General features: G+C 35.7%; 2 protein-coding genes across 4 annotated transcripts in view; one reads left to right on the forward strand and one right to left on the reverse strand.

The window, feature by feature from the left end:
* Positions 1–13,488, forward strand: part of Syt4 (Synaptotagmin 4) — a 527,459-nt gene that overhangs the window by 325,268 nt on the left and 188,703 nt on the right. Inside the window, exon 1 of one of the 2 annotated variants that reach the window (XM_069821240.1) lies at positions 493–662. The exons of the other annotated variant lie outside the window; for it this stretch is intronic. The gene's annotated coding sequence lies outside the window, so the exon portion shown is untranslated. Of the gene's footprint in view, positions 1–492; positions 663–13,488 lie in introns of those variants that run through there. 2 annotated transcript variants of the gene reach the window in all.
* The window catches only part of LOC138696368 (arylsulfatase B-like), a 205,346-nt gene that overhangs the window by 123,245 nt on the left and 68,613 nt on the right, over positions 1–13,488 (reverse strand). The gene's annotated exons all lie outside the window — the stretch shown is intronic.

Below are 13,488 nucleotides of genomic sequence, written 5' to 3' on the forward strand. Positions count from 1 at the left end.
TGAAGTCACAAAATGTATAACTTCAAAGAAAAGGTTTGTCTATCGATGCTCCTTACTGCTCGTACTCGCTGGAAGACTATCTAGGCCGTATATTTTACTCGTATGATAGACATTTTCTACGTAAAACTTTCGAAATATTGCTCACAAGAAACTTTATGTTGTACGTCACTTTCTGATTTAGATGGGGTTATCTTGTCATTGGATGTAAAGTTATTTCTAATTTGAACAATTTTCTCTAGTTTTCGTGACTACAAAATTCACACACAGACACCTTAAGGAAACATTGGAAGTGCGAGTTAAATCGAGATGATGACTTTTTTTTTCGCGATTACTTGTAAAATTCACCCTTGAACGAAACCACCGTGCTTTGTAATCGATACCCTCACTCTGGTGTCGGCTTTGTGTAATATTTAAAAGAAATCAGGGGGTGGAGCACATTGCGCATGGCCCGCCGAACACACCTGTGTTGCGGGTCGCTAGTCTCAAGCCGACTCTAGGAGCGAGCGGGCGTCGCGTGTGCAGTGTGGAGATCAACTGACGTTTCGGTTAAGTTTGTTGAGTACGGCGAGCGTGTGTTAGTGCATAACTGGTATTCTGTTATGTGAAACAAATCTGGTGTTCATTTTGGACATTTAGTATTTGAAATCACATATACGCAATAGGTAGGCTAACTATTGCAGATTCTTTGTTTTTGTACAGCGCCATTCAGATTTAACGAAATTTTACAAAACGCGTTAGTACATTTTTATCTTTACACAATTCTAATCCAGACGTTTAGTTCTACAAGTAGGATACCAGAAATCGCTACAAATCCTGATACAGATTGATTTCCTCTTAAAAAGCCCAGTTACAATCGAAATGTCGCTGGCAAACGAAACTAGGGAAGACCCAAATATACGAGATGAGAACGTAATCGTTGTTGCTAATGATGCAAGACAGAATTTTGACGGATTGCAATTGAGCAGAAATGCTTTTGATATCGTACTCAGCCTCAAACATTTCAGATACTTTCAGACTTTAACTTGTAAAAAAAAAGTCCTCTTGTTGAATTAATCACTATTTAACGGCTGTCGTTAGGAAAATGAATTTATTTATACTTTGAATTACTCGGAATAGTAAATTGTTATAGGCCTATCTCTAATATAAAATGCATATATTTAAAAATATTTCCTCAGCTACAATTTAAAAATTAAAAATAAGATAAGATAAAATAACAACAGAATTTTTAAGTAACACTGAGATAAAAACGAACCGTTAAAATGTCTTAGAAGCTAAATTTATAAATATGTCATATAAACATGTTTAGTTGAACACATATTGTTTAATAAGGATTATTTAATCCATTTTTTCAACAAAATTCGTCGTAAAGCCTTTCAATAATCTTTAAACTAACACATTTTATATGTTTTGTATTGGTTTTAGGAAGGCATCAAGCAAAAAATAAGTTACTTTTAATTTTAAATACAAAATAAAATAAAAAAACAGCTTTTAAGACATTTGTCAGATCTGAACAGCGCACTAGGTAAAAGGAGATGGAAACTTTGAGACAAAAATAATACCATTTTTTAACACTAGAGGAGTCGGCTGTGTCAGTGCAACTACAAACCAGGGCTGTGTTTCAACCCAGATATGGATTTTTCATAACAATTTGCGGTATCTACTCACTTCCAACTAACTATTATAAAATTAATTAGGGTAGGTGCCGAGTGTTTTGCTTGAGTGAAATGCGGCCTAAGTACGGTTATTGTCACATCACTCTTTCTCCGAACGCGAGCTTGTGAAACATGGCAGTCTACGTCCGTGTCTCCTGTCCCCTTCGGTACCTAGCGTAACTCTGGAACTCGCAACAGCGGTTAGGTCCAAAGTATCTAAAAAGAAGTAACAGGTATTGTAGAAATTGTTCAGCAATCTAAATACTGAACTGTATAAGTTAATATTAAAATAACTTTAAAATAATATTATAACGTTGAAGTAACGGATTATTCTTGACTGTCTGATAACGCAAGAATGTCGGATGTATTCGTATCAGTGAAAGTCCTAGTAAACTCATAGTTCTGAAGGCGCATTAAAAATAATTGCTCACGATTGGTTTTGTATCGAGTGATTAGACATGAATGGGAAATTTTCACAGATCTGGCATCAAGCAAAATAGTGTTCGAACACAAATTATATAAAAGTGAACGATATAAATAAAATAATTTTTCTTTTAACATTAGTCAACGGCATAGCTCAGGCTGTAACGCATTTGCCTGCTGATCCCGGATTCCGATTCCGTTCGAGCGTGGGTCGATTTCCGCTTGGACTGATTACCAGGATGGGTTTGTTTTCTCCATTTCCAAGCCAAATGTCAGATAAGTCAGGGCGAATCCTGGGCTTCATCTCGCCAAATACCATCTCGATATGACCAATTCAATCGACGCTAAATACAACTAGTGGATGGTTCAACGTCGTTAAATAACGAATTTTTAACATTACTAATTCTGTCAAGTATAATTTCATAAGAGCTATCACATAATAATAATAATAATAATAATAATAATAATAATAATAATAATAATAATAATAATAATAATAATAATAACAGGAAGATTTAGTGTATTTTTAATTTACATCATAGATATATATACTGTACATAATTTCTACAGAAACAATAATCCCTTAACTTAAAATATTATATAAGAACTATGTGATTTTACAATAATTTATCCAATAGTTTTCATTTAAATTCAAAGCAAAGTGGATTTTCATTTATCCTACGGAACTTTAATCCATTTAATTTTAACTGAGTGACGTGGTTCAGACGCTAACAGGAGGTCCCGGCCAGTCTGACTTAGGTTTTTCATGGTTTTCCTCAGTCACAAAAGCAAATGCCGGATTGGAAATTTAAACATCATGATTCATCACCGCCTGTATCATAAGCATTAAAACAAAATCTAACATGAACACAAGCCATCTATAACTCACGATGGGCCTAATGGAGACAGAAATTCAGCAGTAATCAACCATTTACTGATACACCCAAAATGCTACACAAGCAATATGACCATAGATGTTAAAGTGTGTAATAAATAAATCCATATAAAAATTATTTTATAGAAATCAATTTGGATAAAATATCAATTCAATACTTTCGTTCATCGTCCTTGGCGTTGAGAATCCAGGATCTCTCAGAGTGCTATTCATAGACATTTCGCTAGCCCGGGCTACGAGCGTGCTAAACAGGATTCATATCATATCATATCGCTGACACTGGTTTATGAATACGAAAAACGTTAGTTCGCTGATCATTCACCGAAAGCCCGCGCTAAGAATGTCTGTGAATACGGCCCTCAAAGTTACAATAATTTGCTCTGTTCTTGTAAACTCTCGATGCTAGGCAACTTCGTGTGTTCTATGCTGTGCTGAGACAACAGTACAGTGACCTAACTTTCAGTTATTTTTGTTTTTTAATGTTATTTAACGGCACTGTATTAACTATTAAGTTATTCAGCGTCGATGAAATTGGTGAATGCGAGATGATATTTGGAGAGATGAGATGAGGATTCATCGTGTGATTGCTCTAAATTGCCATGTAAGTGGGGAAAACCTGGAAAATCAATGAAGTTAATCAACACAAGCGAGAATCGAACGCAGTTCCGGATCAGCATAAAAACGCGCTACCGGCTGAGCTACACCGGTCGCTGTTATTTTTTTAGAAAGAAAGTATAGGTGGAAACTTGTTCTTAATCGCTCTGTTTTCTGTGACAGCTAGAACACAATTTGAAAGAGTGTCGTATTTAAAACAAACAAACACCGTGGCAAAAAGACTTACAGTCAGGTATTGTAATTCACGTGGCCTTTCATTTAAAAGCGAATTTCCACACAACTAGCGACAGAATTAAATTCCTTTTGTTTTTGCCACTTATCAACGTTTCTTTGAAAAATATCCTTACTTCGTCGAAAAGTTACTTGTCATGATGTGGGCGAAGAAAGTGAGAGTAACAATACAAGCGATGCCGAAAGAAACAACAAATCCTTTCAGTACGAAACTAGGTTATATTTCACATTTTACTGAATTAAGAATCTCGTTTCTTCTCTGTCATTCTGTGAAAATTATCCTGTACTAATTCAACATACTTCACTATTTTCCTTACAAGGAAAAAAAAAATGTCGGGGTACGTATTTGCTCTCCCTCCAACCACCAAATAGGGAAGTGAACTGCACACAAAGCCGCTGCCCGGGTCTCGTGTTGCGCATTCTAAGAGCTCGCTTGAGTGAGCGTGCTTTGTGCGTGGCTAATGAAGGATGTGCTTTTAATCCTGTTACATAATTCTACGTAACAAATGCCTTCATTAATTAACCTCCTGTAATTGATAATTACGACCAAATAAATCTAAAGACACTTTCAACTTCAAAAACAGATGTTAAGTATATATTTAGACTATGATTCCGCGCTTACTACATTCGAGAACAATCGCGTATTTTTTCAGCTCCATAGTAAAATATTTTTAATCTTTGAAGATACTACTATCCATTTTTTGGGCGATCGTACTCTTTTATCGTACTTACCGAAGTTGTTTACATGTCTCGTAAATTGAAAAGACGATAGGACGTTACCTGGCTGCTATACAAACAAAAGAAAAAAACAGTGTTAAGTAGGGATGGGGAAAAAAAAACAGTTATTCTGATAACCGGTTATTTTCATACGGTTAACCGGTTAATTACAGGTTATTTTTGCTTGCAGGTTTAACCTAATAACCGGTTATTTTCCTCAATAACCGGAAGACCGGTTATTTTTTTTAAATACTCATCGAATCAAATGTATTTTAAGTCCAGCTCAAATTTGATGTCAATCGAATATCGTTTATTTTTATTATTTTGTACTCTGTGTAATCAATTCTGTAGGCCATTCATAGATAGGATATGGGTTACTGCTTTACTTACTTCATCTGTCTATAGATGGAAAAATGAAACGATATTTCGATTAATATCAATTATCTATGTCTATCTTAATCGCCGACTTTCTCTGATTGACTTATAATATGAGCATTTCAAACGGCGATAAATTTTGGTTATAGGAGAATAAATTGCCCTTCAAAATGTTTCATAATAAAGATTATTATTATTATTATTATTATTATTATTATTATTATTATTATTTAAAAAAGGTAAAGGTATCCCCGTAACATGCCTTGAAGGCACTTGGGGGGCATGGAGGTAGAGCCCCATGCTTTCCATGACCTCGGCACTATTATTATTATTATTATTATTATTATTATTATTATTATTATTATTATTATTATTATTATTATTATTATAAACATTATGACATTTTATTATTATCTATTTATCTTAGCTATAACGCTAATGTGAGTGAAGTAATTAACTAAACTAATTCATAACCTCTTATTATATCTAGTACTCGTATTTTGATCAGGGACGTCACTGAAGATCTTCAGCATCTAATGACGTTCTTTCAACTATCTTCTGGTTGGTTAACAGTTGATTGCTAATTGTTATTTGATTCCTATTGTAAATAACCTTTCAATCTGTTTTCCTGACTAATTTGTTGACTTTAAAATTTCAAATAATAATAATAACCGGAAAATAACCGGTAAACCGTTATCTTTTGTCGGTTAACCTTCTTCAGGTTAAATTAATTTTAAAATAACCGGTTATTTTCGAATAACCTCCCATCTCTAGAGTTAAATGCGTAGCACATTTGGACGACCATGGTTTTTTCCCCCTACTTACCATTGTTGTTTACATGCTTCCTAAGTCGACGATACTGCACTTCTGATTGCTATGCAAACTGTGCTCTTATAAATACTAATGTCCGATAAGTAGAAACAAATACAGCCTTTATTTAGGAAAATACACATTTTCAGATCCTTTTTTAGACTTTTACGGTATTAATTTAGCACAACCGATCCTCTGTGCTTCTTTAATCTCTTCATCCACTAAATTAGTGGTCGTTAGCACTCACTAAAATGGGTAAAGGGTAAGGAGTGTATCGTAATATTCACCATCATGTAGAAGGGAGAGGCAGAAAGCATACCCGCCAGCAGCCACGGATGCACGCTAGTACAATGTCTTATCCGCAAGCAAGGGACGCTAGCTCGAGGGTGCACTGTGCTCATGACCGCTGCACTAAAACCTCAATCTATTATTTTGCCGTAATCATTAAATGATTACAAAACTTCTAATTAAACTCATAAACTGAACAGATTAATACAAATTTCATCACCAAAAACAACAATGTCTGTTTACACTGAAACAAAATAATCTATATAGGCCTACTATCTTTGCAACGACGTTCAAACTTTCTAGCAGAAATTTTTACTTACAGAACAAATTTATGCAATATTCAGAATTAAAAACATATTTATTTAAATGATGATCGTCCAAAAAATAGTATGCAACACACATGTGTTAAGTGCATAACAGAATCGCGAAAACTGAAAAAACTCGCCTTCGCCTCGTTCTTTTCAAACTGTTCCCTCGATTCTGTTATAACGCACTCCACACTTGTATCGCAATATACTATTAAATCCATCGCCTCGTTTTTCAAACAGTTTCTTCAATTCTGTTATAACGCACTTAACACACTTGTATCGCAATGTACTATTAAATCCTTCGCCTCGTTTTTCAAACTATTTCCTCGATTCTGTTATAACGCACTTACCATACTTGTATCGCAATATACTATTAAATCCATCGCCTCGTTTTTCAAACAGTTTCTTCGATTCTGTTATAACGCACTTACCACACTTGTATCGCAATATAGGCCTACTATTAAATCCATCGCCTCGTTTTTCAAACAGTTTCTTCAATTCTATTATAACACACTTACCATACTTGTATTGCAATACACTATTACATCCATCGCCTCGTTTTTCAAACTATTTCCTCGATTCTATTCTATTGTAACGAACTTACCACACTTGTATCGCAATATACTATTAAATCCATCGCCTCGTTTTTCAAACTATTTCCTCGATTCTGTTACAACGCACTTACCACACTTGTATCGAAATATACTATTAAATCCATCGCCTCGTTTTTCAAACTACTTCTTCGATTCTGTTATGACGCACTTACCACACTTGTATCGAAATGTACGATTAAATTCATCGCCTCGTTTTTCAAACTATTTCCTCTATTCTGTTATAACGCACATACCATACTTGTATCGCAATATACTATTAAATCCATAGCCTCGTTTTTCAAACTATTTCCTCTATTGTTATAACGCACTTACCATACTTGTATCGCAATATACTATTAAATCCATAGCCTCGTTTTTCAAAATATTTCCTCGATTCTGTTATAACGCACTTACCATACTTGTATCGCAATATACTATTAAATCCATAGCCTCGTTTTTCAAACTATCTCCTCGATTCTGTTATAACGCACTTACCATACTTGTATCGCAATATACTAATAAATCCTTTGCCTCGTTTTTCAAACAATTTCTTCAATTCTGTTGTTACGCACTTACCATACTTGTATCGCAATATATTATTTTACTTGGGAACGAAATAACTGATCATTAAAATTTTAATTGATTTTAACAATTTAATTAATTTAAATGACGATCGTGAAAAAGAAAAAGCAGTATGAAATACCCATGTAAGTTACATGAACAGAATCTCGGAAATAGTTTCTCCAACCTATAATAACGCTCTTATAACACTATCGTACATCACAAAAGTATATAGGCCTACATGACAACTTGTGTTAAAGATATACTCAGATGTCATCTTATACGGAATACCACAACAAAGACATAATTTTAACAAAGGAACAATTTTTTATGAAACCTAGGTTTTCGCGGTGAATATCTTCATAAATTGACTTTAGGATTCCACCGTGTAGCCTACTGATATTTAACACCTCCCATGTTTCGGAACTACACACAAGTGCCATCATCAAAAACGTTGGAGATATAAAATTCCAGCACACGGTGAAGTACCTAAAATCCTGCTTCTAAATAAGTATTTATTTAATGATTCTATATCAATTCCGCGGTTAGTTAGAATGGGTGGGATTGTTGATAGCGAGATGATATTTGGAGAGTGTTCTTCGAGGATTCGTCAAGAAATTATCTGATATTCGCCTTGCAGCTGGAGAAATCTAGGAAGAAATCTAACTAGGTAATCAGCCTAAACTGGATTCGAACCGAAGCCGTAACTCAGGCTTGGAACACGAGCCCATTTCGAACCCATGAAATACGCCAGAGGTTCAGATCTGTTCTCTTTCTGTATTTGCATAGCAGCACCAGTTAACATTCATGTTTAAGATTTAGGTATATGATTGTACTGTAATCGTAGTTCTTGTCAAAAATTATATTGCCTCCTAATTCATATTACCTTAGCGACAGAGAGTCTTATTACAGTTGATGTTTGAAGTCTTAGCAGTGTGTACTAATTGCAATTTTTACAAATAAATATAGGCTACCTTGTCCTGTTTCCGATTAAAATTAACGTACGAAAGATTCCCGCTTCGATGACGTTCCTGTATCCACAGTACAACGCTTACAGTCCGTTACACTGGGGAGTTGTAATATTATCAGGCCCACTACAGCGGTGAAAACTGCAAATCTCTTTCCTGTTGCAAAGTGCTGCAATCTGCCGGCTGGCTCTCTATCGTGATTTGAGGTTACAATTGCAAGTTCGGTGCAGGTTGTGCAAATGGACGGGCGCTGATACATCAGCGGCTGCAATGTTCATGAATTTTAATTAAAATAGATTATAAATTCCTTGTTCATTGATTTGTGTTATGGGCCCCTTTTGTGGTTTTGTCGGTACGCTGCTTCCAGTTCAATTTCACCAACATTATTCAGATTTGTTGGCTGAAACTCAGTTGGCTTGCAATTTAGAGAGAAAGTGAGTCTACTTGCTTTTACCATTGTCATAGCAACCTCGATGTACTACATGCGAGTAGCTTTTGCATTCATATTTTTATTGTCAAAGTACTTAGATAAATTTACATTCTAATCTTACAAAAAATCTTCTTCCTGTAACACTGTAGTAAAAGTAATATATTTTATTTCTGTGCACATTCGTTCAAGACGCACCTTAGTCACCAAAAACTTTGAAATAATATCGGTGTAAAGGAAATGAGATCGAGTTTGCAGAAGTTACACTCTTAATACTCGATTTCCTATATCCTCCACAACCATCTTTCAACTCAATCATGCATCACTAATTCATTCTCTCGCTTCAAAAACCACCAGTATATTCAAATTAGAAACCTCACCATTCACCCACTAACTCGAAAAAACTTCCACCCACTCACTCCAAAACACTCCCACCATTCACTCCAAAACACTCCCACCACTCACTCCAAAACACTCCCACCACTCGCTCCAAAACACTCCCACCACTCGCTCCAAAACACTCCCACCACTCGCTCCAAAACACTCCTCACCATTCGCTCCAAAACATTCCCACCATTCACTCCAAAACACTCCCACCATTCACTCCAAAACACTCCCACCACTCACTCCAAAACACTCCCACCACTCACTCCAAAACACTCCCACCACTCACTCCAAAACACTCCCACCACTCACTCCAAAACACTCCCATCACTCACTCCAAAACACTCCTTACCATTCGCTCCAAAACACTTCCACCATTCACTCCAAAACACTCCCACCACTCACTCCAAAACACTCCCACCACTCACTCCAAAACACTCCCACCACTCACTCCAAAACACTCCATACCATTCGCTCCAAAACACTCCCACCATTCACTCCAAAACACTCCCACAATTCACTCCAAAACACTCCCACAATTCACTCCAAAACACCCCCACCATTCACTCCAAAACACTCCCACCACTCATTCCAAAACACTCCCACCATTCATTCCAAAACACTCCTACCACTCACTTCAAAACACTCTCACCACTCACTTCGAAACACCTCATCACTCACTTCAATATATTCCCACTCACTCGAAAGCAATCCAACCCACTCACTCGACAACAATCAAACCCATTTATTGAAAAACAATCCTGCCCACACACTCGAATGCAATTCCACCCTCTCACACTAAAATTCTTCTAACCATTCGCGCGAAAACTCTCCCACTTTCTCACTTGAAAATCCTCTCGTTCACTCTAAAAGTGAATGAATGAATGAATGAATGAATGAATGAATGAATGAATGAATGAATGAATGAATGAATGAATGAAGTGCATTTATTGATACACAATTATACAAACTCATGTACACAAGATCCTTCACACGAGCCCGTACGGCCATTCGTGCTATAACTAAGCACAGTTTGAATCTTCAAAGAAAACAAAAATAATAGTCTACTACTATTTAAAAAAGAAAAACAACAATAAATGTTATTATTACTACTGTTATCATTATCACAATTACAACTAATCTAACTTCATACCAAATGTCACAAAAATAATAAAAATAAAATAACTGTAAGATATAAAAGAAAAAACACACAGTGAAACGTATATAAATATATATAAACTATTCAATTCAATTCCTTACTGAAACTGCAATAAAGTGACCACTCAATCAGTCAAATATCCGCTCATCCAGTCACTTAAAAATTCACTAAATCGATAAATCACACACGGACTCACAACTCACCCCTTACTATCTCGACAATTCTCCCATTCACTAATCGACAGCCTACCCACACAATCACTCGACTTCCATTTAATCACTCGACAACTCACCTACTCAGTCACTAGATAGGCTAATTCTCACACTCAATCATTCGACAACTCACTTAATCTGTTACTAAATAACTCATATACTCAGTCACTCTACAAATCACGTACTCAATCATTCTACAAGTCACCCGTTCTATTTCTTGGGAAGTTACATTTAATCACTCGACACCTCACCTACTCAATCACTAGATAACTCTCACACTCAGTCACTCTACAAATCACTTAATCACTTTACAACTCACCTACTCAATCCCTAGACAACTCAGCCACTCGACAACTCACCTACTCAATCCCTAGAAAAATCACCTACCCAATCCCTAGACAACTCACCTACTCAATCCCTAGACAACTCACTTACTCAATCCCTAGACAACTCACCTACTCAATCCCTAGACAACTCAGCCACTCGACAACTCTCACCTACTCAATCCCTAGACAAATCACCTACTCAATTCCTAGACAAATCACCTACTCAATTCCTAGACAAATCACCTACTCAATCCCTAGACAAATCACCTACTCAATCCCTAGACAACTCACCTACTCAATCCCTAGACAAATGATCTATTCAATCCCTAGACAACTTACCTACTCAATCCCTAGACAACTCACCTACTCAATCACTCGACAACTCACCTACTCAATCCCTAGACAACTCACCTACTCAATCACTCGACAACTCACCTACTCAATCCCTAAACAAATGATCTACTCAGCCACTCGACAAAACCATCTAAGCATCTTGCTTGTCCTTTATTTATTTGTCTTCGCTTTCCTCATTTATTTTGTACTTTTTTCTTATTTCTTTAATTTTGTTATTAATTATTTTTCAATTTCTTTATTTCTCTCCATCGCTTTTTATTTATTTTCCCCTCTGTTTCTATTTTTCCTCTTTGACTCCTTTAAACTGTTTGGCTTTTATTCTTCACACTTGTTTTTTTTTCTTATCTCACCCTTTTCAGTTTTCTTCTTCTCACCTGTCACTAGTATTACAAAATGACACAGTATTATGAATATATTGAAGGCTTCGCTGACAGCCGAAAGCGCTTTATCCTACGACTAGGTGCCAGGCTTCAACTTTTCGTTCAAGCCGAAATCTTGTGTTCCATTCCCGCTCAGAACTCGATTGTTTGTCAGTCGTTAGTGTGATGTGCTGCGTTGTCCGGTGTTGTGCTCATCCACCCAGAGCCAAGTGGGAGATAGGATAGGACCAAAATATGAATTTGCGATGAACCTCCTCTTGGCGTATGAAGACCGTCGAGGACAGGAAAGTTTAAGAATAAATTTAACTTCTGAGAAAGTTTTGTGCTTATAAAATAATAAAAACGTCATCCTGAATATAAAACTACTACATCATGTTTCGTGTACCAGTTGAGTTATTCGAGTTCATTGACTTCGTTTCTGATATGTTCCGGTCCTATCCTGACTATTTTCTTCCGAGTTTTTAAACATTTATTTATTATTTATTTTATTTCTACCCTCAATTCCTTATTACTTTCATTTTTATTCCTTTTAATCATTGTTGCATACCTTTCTCCCTCTTTTTTATTTCTCTCTTCCTATATATTCGGACTCGCACTTAATCCAAGTAAGACTCAAGCCATAATTATTGGACATAAGCGTTTAGTTAACTCCCTTAATAACAGTAATCTTTCAGTTGTTACCCTTAACAACACGCTAATCCCTTATTCATCTGTCGTAAAAAATCTTGGCTTCTTTTTTGATAATAATCTAAGTTGGAATTTTCAAGTTAAAGAAACGATAAAAAAAAATCTGTTCCTCCATTCACTCTTTGAGTCGCTTGAGAAACTTCTTGCCCCAGCAACTAAAACTTACCCTAGTACAAACCCTAGTAATGCTGCACTTCGATTATTGTGACGTTTTGTTAAGTGACCTAAGTTCTGAACTGTCAGTCAAGTTACAGCGAGCTCAGAATATGTGCGTCAGATACGTGTGCAACCTCCGACGATATGATCACATATCACCGTCCTTCGCAAGTCTCTCGTGGCTCCGACTTAAAGAACGCAGAACTTTACACTCTTTGTCTTTACTCTTTCGAATTCTGCACACCTCAACACCAAATTACCTTTCATCTCGTTTCTCTTATCTATACTCTAACCACGACGTAAATACCACATCACTTATCTGTGGCACGCTAAATATACCTCTTCATAGAACATCTTGTTATTCCTCATCTTTTACAATATCCAACTCGCGTCAATGGAATTCCTTGTCACAAAGTATTAGGGGCTGCAAGACAACAAACACCTTTAAGAACAGCTTAAAAGATAACCTTATTAGCATTTCACTCAATCATACTGATTTAAACTATCACTGACTACACTGTTACTTTTTCTTTAGACATCATCCTGATTGTGCTGTATTTTCAAAATTGTCTCATAATAATCTCTTTCTATTATCTAATATCATTTGAAATATATTAACATTCTATGTATTTTAGTTTAATTCTGCTACACAGTTTATTTCAGTGTTTAATTAATAGTTCATAGTATTTTGTTGTTTAATTCGTAAATAACTCTTGTATACATGTAACTCTCATCTGAATCAAATTGTTGAATTCTTTGTAAGTTCATGCATATGTATATACACTTTTTGCTGGTTGAGTGGAAGAGAAGGCCTTACAGCCTTAACTCTGCCAGCTAAAATAAATCATTATTATTATTATTATTATTATTATTATTATTATTATTATTATTATTATTATTATATTCAGAAACGCATAATTCCGTTTCACCTTTTATCCATTTATGATTTTAAAATTACGCTTTCTTT

The sequence above is a fragment of the Periplaneta americana genome, chromosome 3 (genome assembly GCF_040183065.1).
Source record: "Periplaneta americana isolate PAMFEO1 chromosome 3, P.americana_PAMFEO1_priV1, whole genome shotgun sequence".
NCBI lineage: Eukaryota > Metazoa > Arthropoda > Insecta > Blattodea > Blattidae > Periplaneta > Periplaneta americana.